The 11734-nt window shown below is 47.0% G+C and overlaps 1 pseudogene; it reads left to right on the top strand.

Moving 5' to 3' along the window:
• Window positions 1–9215: 9215 nt before the first annotated feature.
• Window positions 9216–10381, top strand: LOC123396875 (annotated as a pseudogene).
• Window positions 10382–11734: the final 1353 nt, after the last annotated feature.

Genomic DNA, 11734 nt, shown 5'->3' with positions numbered 1-11734 from the left:
GTTGCATTAAGTTTGGCTCCCCCCTCCTACGGTTTGTAGGCCCATCCTTGCTACACAAAAGCCTGGTGTGCTACCACCGACCTAGCACCCAAAAGCAAACCCAGCGCGCGCAACGTGCAGCCGCTACAAGAACAAGACCATGACCATCATCACACGGGGATATCCTCATGGGCGATGCATGCAACTACATATATGTCCATGTTCTCCATGGAAGTGTTGCCACTTCTCTAAATGTAGGCATGGCTAGGGCGAGATCATGCATCATTTCTCCCTCTCTCTCTCTCTTGGAACCCAAGTGTTCAAACTCATGCGTGCATGACAGCCGGAAAAATGCAGGGGGAGACAGGGACACAAGTGTACGAGCCCGTGTGGATTCTAGTCGGATTCCAGGGCAACTAATTTGTTTGCAACATATATATCCAAGGGAAATGTGTCCATTAGGCAATGATGATATGCCATGCCATGTATATGGGACAATTTCTTGCCGTTGTTTTCTAGCTAGCTTGCACTAGAGAACACCCTAAGCTAAGTGCCGCACATGCATGTGTGTGAGTGTGTGTTGTAACAGTGAACCAGCTAGCTAGGACAAAGGCAACTAGAGATGATGGGCACACTAAACTGGGCAGGACCACGGGGCTTACATGTGCCAAAGCAAGCGGCATGCATGGCATGCACTTTGTTGCTTCAATACCACACTACTACTGCTCTGCATGGTTGTCAAGCATATTGCCATCATCATCCCTTGACACGTCCATATATCCATTGTTAAGGGGGTAATGAGTAGGCGAGTACCAGCTAATTAATTAAGTGCACTGCAGGGGTGCTAAAGCTCAAGGCCTCAATCTTTACGGGGAATATGGAACGAAATCTCCTAGGCCTAAGACAGGATCTCTCGGGAATAAAGGGATTTGGTTCGCGTGTGCGCCTTAAGCTTCGATCGGCTCGAATAATGATTAGGATTCTTGTGCGGGCGCATGAAGGGAATCATGGCCGCCGTGATCGATCGCCAAAATCATGGTCGCTGAGGCTCGCATAGTCGCATGTGTGTACGTACGTGCGTGATCTCGACCGATGCTTCGTTCCCTCTCTCACTCTCCCATCACCGCCCCATTCCCCGGCCATTTCAAATAAACAAACAAAGCCGGAGGGCGCGCGTACGGACGCTCGCGCTGGCCGTGGCCGCCATGAGCCGTGCACATGCCTCGGCCAAAGCTTCTCGCTGAATCTAAACGCTTTCGGAGGGCAAGCAGAAGATTGGCGCCTGCTTTTTGTGTCTATACATATTCTTTGCCGATCCACTTGATGGCCTTTTGTGATCAAAAGGCCAACGACGGCGTGGGCACCAGGTACCTTCTCCTGAGCTACGAGATCGAAAACCATGTAAGGTAGGGGTAGGTAGGCTCGAATTATATGGCTGGCGCCACCCCCCAAGATATCCAATGCATCGTGTGCAAAAACTTATACTACTTGCATGCATGCATGCATGTGAGCGAGGCCCACAGGGATTAGTCTTTCGGTCGTTACTACCAGTACCGGGCTCGACAGGGCAACGACTGTTCCATACGTTTTGCTCCCTGTCCGTATGCATATCGTGTACACGAGCCTCCACGTACGTACACATGTGGACAACCGACGCCGCTGTATGTACATACCGATCTTCCTTGCTAGCACTACGCATACGTTTGCGCCCATCCAGCGATAGATCCTGCACCTTCTGTTCAGCGTGTACGTACGCGGCTCGTGGGAGATTTGGCACAATCAAAACGCTCCGATCGGCAGAGCAGTGTGATGCGCGGCTGCCCATCATGCATGCGTACGTTTGAGTGATCGATCTACCATACCGATGGGGAACAGGTCAAGTAGGTCACGACATGGTATTTTAAATCGGTCCAGACCGCGGTGCACGACCTGCGCGCGTACGCAGCAATTCGGTTTTAGATGGCGCAAATAGTGTAAGGTGGATTGTCCATGTCACGCCGGCCGGACGACAGAGACGGGAATCTTACGTGATGGTCTCGAGCGACGCCCACTCCCTAGCTATGGCGGCAGCCCATGCACGCATTCCCTGTGTTTCTCACTGAGGTTGGGTTGCATCAGCTACAGCTAGATGGTCTCATCCTAGGGCTCATGCCAGGGCCATCTTAATTATGACCTGCTGAGCGATCAATCTACGCATTTACCTCTGAGTAGGGATGACGATTCGCACAGTAGAAGCTGCGTGTGCATCCTCGAGCCACAGCTTTGGGACAGTTCATCATCGACTCGTTCGATATATATCGCCGTCGTTGTTGATCGTGTAGTCACACTTTCGTTATCTCCATGTGTCCCTGGCGTCTCCTGGCCAGCTTGTGTTGAGGTGATGCATGTTCAGTCGTTTGGTTCTCCCTTTTGGCATGATTGATTAACCATTTAGCCTCCTTTTTTTTTACAAAAGTTATAACTTATACTACTGGTTTTTGTGGTGAACAGTACATGCACTATTCACGTTTTCGAAATCCCAGAATTGTCATTTTTGTGCAGCTCGCGTGTCTATATATTTTCTCATGAAAATCTGCACACATGCATGTAGGCCTTGTTCGGAAGCTCTGTGGCTTGCTAAAATCGCTGGCTCCCGCTCCTTCAGCGTCCTCGGGCGCAGATGGATTTTCAATACGTTTTCATGTGTCAGGACGCGCATGATGTCGTGTATCCGCCGTGTATGGTCATCGAGCAGGACTGTTGCGCCCAGCGCAATCGGGAACACCGTCTCTTGATCGCTGAGAGGTACGAGATCGCCATGGCGGAGTGATTCACACGCCACCCGAAGGACGTCGTGGTTGAGAATGGGTTTTGGGGGAGCGAGTTGCGCAATGCCGAAAAAAGCATATGTGCAAGGCACTGGCCATTTTCCACATTGAGAAGCCGGACACGACCTTCTGATTTTTGCGAAGTTTTTTGGGTTTATATTAATTTGACATAATCGATTATAATGATGATTATTATGATGTTTTTCTGTATTATGTGTCATACCCTGTTTTTCATCACAAATATTTTATGTTGCAAAAATGAGAGCTTGTTAAAACTTTTTCAAATAATGTTGTGAGTGCAATGACAGCCCTTGTATGAGTGAATGCTTGCTTGATTGATGACTCAAACCCATGAAAAACTTATTATTTTGCTCTCTTCAAAAACCCATTTCCCTTTATATCAAGATCACCTTCATCATGTTGGGATACACTACTAGCTCATGAAGCCAAGTGGCACTTCCAACCAAAGTTGGTGATCTGATCCAAATATTATTTTCATTCATTAAAAACATTAATTAGAGATTGAAAATATTACTTTCCTATTTTATATTTATGTCTGTTTCTAAGGCCAGGAATGATATTCCCACAAGGAAAATTGCTTTCCTGCCTTAGAAAATTCTGAGTAAATTCATGGAAGCTCAGAAGGACATATATTTTCCATATATAAGATTTTCAACCCTATTTTATATTATTATTATTTGAGTAAAACCCTGAAAACCATTTCTGTCTGTTTTAGCTTTTTGAGATGTTTCCAAAGGAAATGATCTCAATAAATTCCCATTAAATTACAGGAGCCCTCCCAAGCCATATTAGGTGCTCACATAAAATCTCACCTTGATCCATGGTGGGGAAGTGCATCTAATAAGCTCAGAACCCTCTCTGTCCAGAGTAGAGTTGGAACAACTCTACATTGCAAAGTTTCTCCAATGGAGCTGAAACTTTGCAGAGGTGTTTGACACCCCAAATGAGGACTCCACACCAAAAATGGGATTTGTGAGACTTTGTTTGGCCACACTCCCTTTGTAAAGGACAATACTGGTCATTTTGAGGCATTTTCAAGTTTACAAAGCTAAACTTGTTCAATGGGGCTCAACTTTGGTGAAACCCCATGTTTTTACCCCAGGACCAAACCTGTTAAGTTTGAGTTCGAGTGGTGGAGTGGAAGCACCCCAAGTCACTGTCGAACACCTACTGGCAGGAAGGTAAAAACTCTCCTAGCCACTGTTTTACCCAATGTCAAAGCCCCAAACTTGGTGAGGAAGAGCCCCAGAACACCCTGAGCACCCAGTCAACCAGCCCCTCCCCAACTCCAAGCACAAGTGACAAGATATTCAATTTAAGCCACAGGCCAGTACTGGCAACACTAGTGTTCCTTGCCTCCTTGACCAGCTCGTGCTCCCACTAGCACACAACGGCTAGACACACTCCCAGCAACACTCAGGACATGGAGGACACGTCCCAGAGGGCCCCAAAGCGCGCCAGCATGCCGTGGCATGCCAAAACCACGCTCTGGACGCGCTACAGAGAACCTCTAGCGAGGGGACGTCGCCCCGGTCAGTTCCAACCCCCCCAGTAATGTCCAAACACTTCCCCGACACCCCCTCTGTGCAAAGCTACCATCAGGGGCCCCCTCTCCTCGCACAAGAGCTCACGCGACGCGTTCCCGTGCGCGCCCGACGCGACCGAGCATGCACGGTCGCTGCGGCTCGTCCCCACTCGCTTTCCCTCTGCGACCGATGCACCAGGACGTCCTAAACCATGTCCCGAACCCGTGGTTTCGCGGCCAGCACCTCACTATGCTCGCACGCGCGCCACGATGAGTCACCGGCGCGCCCGAGTCGGCTCACCACCGCTGGCCTATAAATAGGTCCCCCCGGCACCCCAGCACCCTCCAAGCAGCTTCAGCACGACCACTAGACTCCCCCTAGCCGCCCAATCGAGCTCGCAGAGCCCCGGTGCTCGAGATCGACCGAGGCCCCTCCGCCTCGGAGCTCCGGTCGATCTCCGGCTACACGTCGGCTCCTGCGCTGCCCGACCTCCCATTACACTCCCCTTGGCGCCAGGACCATTTCCCCCAACTCCCCCGAGCGAATCCATGCCCCTAGCCACTAGCTCGACGCCAACCCGAAACCTTTCCGCCACGATCACCTCGTCGCCGGCGACCCAGACCACCTCCGGTGACGTCCCGACCACGAGCAGGTAGGCGGAGGAACGAGGGACCCATTCCCGCTCCTACATTGGCCTGAGGACAACGGTAGCCTCGCCGGCGTCCGCCTCCACCTCTCTGGCTGGAGGTAGGAGAAGGACCCGACAGGTGGAGCCCACCTGTCGGTGTCCTGGGGCAGCCAGCGCGCGCAGCCGTTGACACTGACCCCACGGCATCGCAGGTCAGGTTTGAACCTGGCCCGCGCGCGCCTGGTGGCCGGTCTGTTGGCTGGGCCGATTGGGTCTTCCCCCTAGCCTTTTTCTTTTATTTATTAACCTGCAACTTAAATGGTTTTTATAAAAATATTTAGCCAGTAGAAAAATATGATTCTTCCACCAACAATTTTCTAAAAATGTGTAGTATTTGATTCTGTAGAGTTTGACATTTATCAAAAACAGAATCTGTTTTGGTATAATAAAATGGTATTAAAAGCATTTGTTTGCTCCTGTTAGCTTTTAAATAAATATGCTTAGCTAATAAAAATCATAGGAAACATTTTCCAAAATAATAAACTGAATTTATTCAAGCTTTGCAACATTTTTAAAAGCACCTTGTGATCTGTTTTGGTGTGAGCTATTATTTATTTATTCCTTTCTCGACGGTAGAGTTACCGAGTGACGGAGGATCCGGAGCAGAAGACCTCGAAGACCCCGGATACCTAGCTGACCAAGGCAAGCAGCTCTTTAACCATGACTTGAGCACAAACATTGTTGCATGATAGTATAGTTGGTACCGAAGGCTTCTTTGAAGCCCTTTTCCCGTTGCATGTGATCACGCTGCCGGTTCATCATTGTGGTGATGGTACCGAAGGCTTCTTCGAAGCCCTTGCATGATAGTAATGTTATTCATGTGGCTCCTCGGAGCACAAACATGATGAGCTTGACCCTACCATCTATGAGGATCATGCTACTGTCATGTCGACTAGTAGAAAAAGATCATTGCACTGAGCTTGACCCTACCCCTTGAGGGTCATGTTATACCATGTTGACAAGTAAAGATAGAGCATATTATCACAAGCATGATGATGAGTTAAATAAAGAGTTTATGAAAACCCCGTCGGGTGCCACTAATGCCCGAGGGTGATGATGAGTTGGTGATCACTTTTGGTGAAGTGATGCACCGGTGTTTTTGTGTGAGTATGGTTTCGGAAATGGGATTAGATTTATGATGTGTCGACCGTCCCAACCTTATCAGTACGACCACGATACCCCTTTATGGGACGGGGCTTTGTTGATTACTCTGGTCGGTACTAACAAAGAGCCACATTACTAGTGGTGGGAGTGATCGGTGTCACTCTCGTGATGGGGTCGTGCCAGGTAGGACGACTATGCCATTATTATGAGTTCCAGGCACACCGTTGGTCCCCGCATGGTTGATACAGTCTAGAGTCGGTGCCCGTAAGACGTGCAACATGTGGGCTGGGTACCAATCGAGTGGACCTCTTTGTCTAGTATCGTCAGGGGAAAGATGATGATCGGGTACTTACCTTGGGTATATGTGATATACCGCGAGTCGTGGATGACACGGAAGTTTCCCATTTCTCGTGGGTCCAGCGTACTACCTTTGCAGAGTGTCAAACTATTCGAATAGCCGTGTCCACGGTCAAGGACAGTTGGGTGGTGCTGCTTAAACTACGTCCAGCGTTTCCGCATAAACCAAGTGTGTGTGTGTGTGTGTGTGAGTTCAGTAAATGGTGTTAATAACCGGAGTTACTTGAGAGTAATAATATGACCAAGTTCGGTGACTTGGCATATAGGGTAAACCCGGATGGTTTAGCCCTCATTGATACATTTAGGTTATGACAAGTCTGATGACTTGGCATATATGGTGAACCCGGTGTGTTCAACCCTTAGCAGATATGATGATATCTGTAACCTGTTCTTCAAGAGTAATTCTTTAGCTTGTTGCATATACCTGATCATTCCACCAAATTGCATTCCACCATAGATACTTGTTACTATTATTATTCTTCGTTATCAATGTTCGTACCATGGGATGTTTGCGAGTACATTCAAAGTACTCATTGGCTTGCCACTTGTTATATTATTGACCATACATGGAAGGACCGGAGTTTGGCGACGAGTACGCCGTCGGAGACGAACCTGCGATCTAGGACGCTTCCAAGTCAGAATGCCTGTCGGTGTAGGCTTGATGGCATAGGCACCGCTTAGCCCTTACGAGTTTCAGCTACTCGATGTATCTGTTTAATTTGGCCTTAGGCCTCGCTCTTGAACCCGACCTTCTGGTCGTTTGATGTAATAATTCTGGTACTTGGATGTAAGACTCTACTATTAAGTATCTGTGTTCAGTGAACATTGTTCCTTGGGGTCACTGGGCACGGCGAACTCGACTTGCTAGTCGGGGTCCCCACATTATAAGATTTTGATTTGGTATGATTAGGATGATGATGAGTTGTTAGATGAGTAGGAGGATGATGAGTTATATGATATAATATTTGATTAAAGTGGATGGATGTTCGTGATCTATATATGAAATCCTTATCCCCCTCCCCCTTAGAAAAATAAAATAAAAACCTAGCGTAAGGCAGCTCGTGACGCGTGGCTGCCTTTTAGTCTAGGTTGGTGTCACCAACCAGGACTAAAGGTCCCAACCCCTAACGCGCCCTGCCAGCCATGTGGAAGGGCATTAGTCCCGGATTGTGGCCAACCAGGACTAGGGTGGGGGGCTTTAGTCCCAAACTATTAGTCCCGTTGAGGATCCGAGACTAAAAGCCCTTACCAACCGGAAATAATGTCATACTTTTTACTAGGGATGTACAAGAAGAAATCATTTAATATTGATATTGAAATGGCTTGCCGTGTTTAAGGGAAAGTACTGAACTGTTTTCTGAAACATGTAACCATATTGACATAAGAAGGGGGCTTGCGGGAACAAACCGCGCAAGAAACGAAGTCGTGTTGTAGGGTAACATACTTCGGTAACATACAATCCATCGGCCCTATGAGCTAGCTCCCAAAAACTTTTGAGTGCTTGCACATTCGGCACTACGAATGAGAATCCTAACGGCAGATAAAAAAATTGTATCCAACACTATTCAGGTCGTACGATTATAAATATGAATACAAATATAACACAAAATAATGAAATTAATCGGTAAACACGGAACTAACCTCAATGAGAAGGTCTAAAATCAACTCGATTGTTTGTTTTTTGTCGTATGCCAATTATCGATGGCAGAGCATGTCATGAATGAAACTAGTAATTGGAGCCCTCCTTCAGTGTTTCTCCTAACCCTAATTCCGCTCCCCTAACCTAATTTTCGAGGGGTATTTTTATCCATCACGAGTTTATTTTTTTCCCGGCGCCGTAGCCCAGATCCAAGTCGTGTATAACCCTGTATAACCCAGACTGTATACGTACAATATCCTTCTTTGAAAAAAACATGACAGGACCCCACGACCACGTAAGACCTGCTGAATCCAATCATTCACGCAACTCCATCATTCATGCGGGCAGCTCCATAACTCATGCAGTAGATCTCCAGCGGCGGCGTTCTGATCGCCGGCGATCTCGTCGGACAGTGGGCGCTGCACCCTCGTGAATCCGTAGCACTCGCAGGTACCGCATCCCACGTCCCCCCATTAGTCTCGGTCGCGGCAACATCGAACGAACTGCTGCCGTTTTCGTGGTAGTGGTTAACCTAGCGGGGCGGGTAACCTAGCTACCCGTCGGCGCATGTGATCGTGGATGTTGTTCCGGTAGTGGTGCTCCTCGTGATCTAGGGTTAACATTAATCACGCAGCTCCATCATTCATGCGTTACCCTAGTTGAGGTCCTTTGGAAATCGGCGGCGGCGATCTCGTCCGCAGCAATCTCGGCCGACAGCGCGCGGCACCGTCGTCAACCTACAGCGCTCCCGACTCCCTCAATCACGTAGCTTTATCATTCACATGTTACCCTAGTTGAGGTCCTTTGAACCTCTATAGAGCTGCTCCTCGTCTTACAAAGTGATCACACCGGCTAAAGTGGGTTCCTTGTGTTAGGGTTAACGTAGCGTCAGTTGCCGTCTGCTATGTGCACGATGGCTATCATTATTTGCTGCGGTGGCCAACCTAGGTATACGACAGCGTAGGCTATCACTTATCTACTTTTGGTAGTGCTCCTCCTCGTGATCCAAAGTGATCAGGACGGGTGTCGTGGGCATCTTCCTAACTAGGGTTCACGTAGCTTATGATGATACTTATTATTTGTTGTAGGAAAAAATGGCGGACAATGAGTTAACTGATATCATGGTAGATATGGAGTTTGGAGAACTGCTGAAAGACTGGATACATGATTTGTCAGATGATGAAAATTCAGATCATGGAGCTTGGGCATAGAATGGGAACGTAGGGGATGATGATATTGGGGAAAACAACTCTGAGGTCTCGAATGAAGATTACATTAGTCAGGTGGGGAAGTGGAATTTTTTGTTGGAGCATGCAAATGGAATATTTTATAGAAAATTATATGATAGTTAATTATGTATTTTTGTTCATTATTTCAGCTAATTTCAGGATCTCATAACGCGTACAACTATTATGGTGAATCCGACACGGAGACAGACCTTGAAGACGAATCAGTAGACGCACCTGATTCTGGAGAGTCGCACTCGTCGGTCAACATGAGTGAGGTATGTATGAGGTGAATGTTGTATTGAAGTAATGTTAAACCATGAAAAAAAATCATGGCTATGTTTTGTTTGTTCAGGTGACAGAAGATTAGGGGAAAGAGAATGTCCAAGATAGTACATATGCAGATGATCACAGGGATATGTTCATGAAGATAAGAGAAATGACTTTTGTGTCTGCAGAAGCTGCATTCGTCTTCTACAACAGCTATGCTAAAGATAATGGTTTCAGCATTAGAAAGGATAAGGTCAGGTATAACAAAACAGAGTCACATCATATGCGTTTGCAGCGGTATGTTTGTTCCAAAGGAGGAAGCGTGGCAGGAGATTGCTAACCGAGGAAGGACGCATCCGTATACTCAGACCCGAGTCACACTGCAACTACGAAGCATAGCTGACCGTGAAGCTTGACGAAAAGCGTGGGTTTGGTATGTTGGAACTTCCGAGGACAAGCATAGCCATATGTTAGCAAGACCGGGCGAAGTACCTTTTCTTTGGTCCCATAGAAAAATCAAAGAGTACCAGAAGTTTCAGATAATGTCCATGGGTGTCGCAGGGATAAGAATTCACACTATTATGGATTCCTTCATCAGTAAACATGCATGGTACGGCAGTGTTGGTTTTATGAGGCATGATATATACAACCTTTTCTCTAGGGAGAAGAGGAAGCTGCTTCCGAAAGGAGATGCTGCCACAGCCATAGGCATCATGGCCAGTAGGAAGCAGAGGGATCCTAGCTTCTTTTCGAGTACATGCTAAATAAAAATGGACATATGAATAGAATATTTTGGTGTGACTCCTAGTATCGTCAGGACTACAAGGACTTCAGCGACATGGTTGTATTTGACAACATGTACAAGATGGATCACTATGGTATGCCATTCATACCTTTTGTTGGTCTTAACAATCATCGAAAGACTACTGTTTTTGCTTGCGCCATAGTTTCGAACGAGACCGAAGAGACATATGTCTGCCTGGTGCAAACTTTTTTGAGGTCCATGTGTCAGAAGCTGCCAAAGAATGTAATCACGAACGCTGATGCTGCGATGATGAGGGAAATTCGTGAAGTCTTGCCAGATGTGTGGCACCGTATATGTACATGGCATATAGAAAAAATATGAAGATTCACCTCAGTCACAAGTCCTTGAACCAATTCCTAACTCTTCTGTACTACACCACGTCCACGACCACATTTGAGGAGAGATGGCACGCGTTTGCAAAAAGATGGCAGTCAGAGAAAACAATAACTTGGTTGAGAAGGATGTATATGAAACAGAGACTGTGGGCCACAACTTATTTGACAGAGGGGTTTTGGCTTGGCATGAAAAGCAACCAGAGGAGTGAAAGTATGAACTCATGCCTTCACCTCCACCTAGACGGTGAAATGACCATGGTGGATATGATTTTGCACTATAAGAACGCCGTTGTACGTATCTGTGAGAACAAGGCACGATATGACCGCACGACATCACATGCTCTATCGGTGCCAGTTACTAGCTCCACAGAACTTGAGGTAGATGCTTCTCGCATATTAACTCCAACAAACTTCTATAGGTTACAAGATGATCTTAAAAAGGTTGGCAGCATGGAGATTGTAGACAAAATGGTTGGAGACGAATCACAACAGTTCATCGTGAGCTGGAAGAATAACCGGCAGAGCCATTTTTTGGTGGAGTATACACCAGTAAAGTCCGCAGAAATTATAAGGTGCAGCTGTAGAAGAATGATTCGAAAGGGTCTACCTTGCAAGCACATATTCCATGTACTTCAGTACCTGAACATATCTGAAATACCAAAGTGCTTAGTTCTTGTTCGGTTCACTAAACAAGCAAGGCTGGGACTACCCGCGATGTGCACAAGCGATTTGTTTGGATTTGGTTGGACTGGGCGGAGGAAAGAATGAAACATAGCCAGGTCAGTGTGTTAGAGTCAGAAACTATGCATGCGGCATGCAAACACCCAGCTGTGTGGGATCAGTTATAGGATAGTTTGAAGGCCGTCATAGCTAAGAGCAATGAGTATGATCTGCTACAGAAAAAATTAAGTAGAAAAACGTCTGATCTCAGTAAGTGTGCAATTGAATATGTAGAGGATGATGAAGGCAACCTGATT

The sequence above is a fragment of the Hordeum vulgare genome, chromosome 5H, assembly GCF_904849725.1.
Source record: "Hordeum vulgare subsp. vulgare chromosome 5H, MorexV3_pseudomolecules_assembly, whole genome shotgun sequence".
In the NCBI taxonomy this organism is placed as follows: domain Eukaryota; kingdom Viridiplantae; phylum Streptophyta; class Magnoliopsida; order Poales; family Poaceae; genus Hordeum; species Hordeum vulgare.
This window is presented reverse-complemented; position numbering and strand designations above follow the sequence as displayed.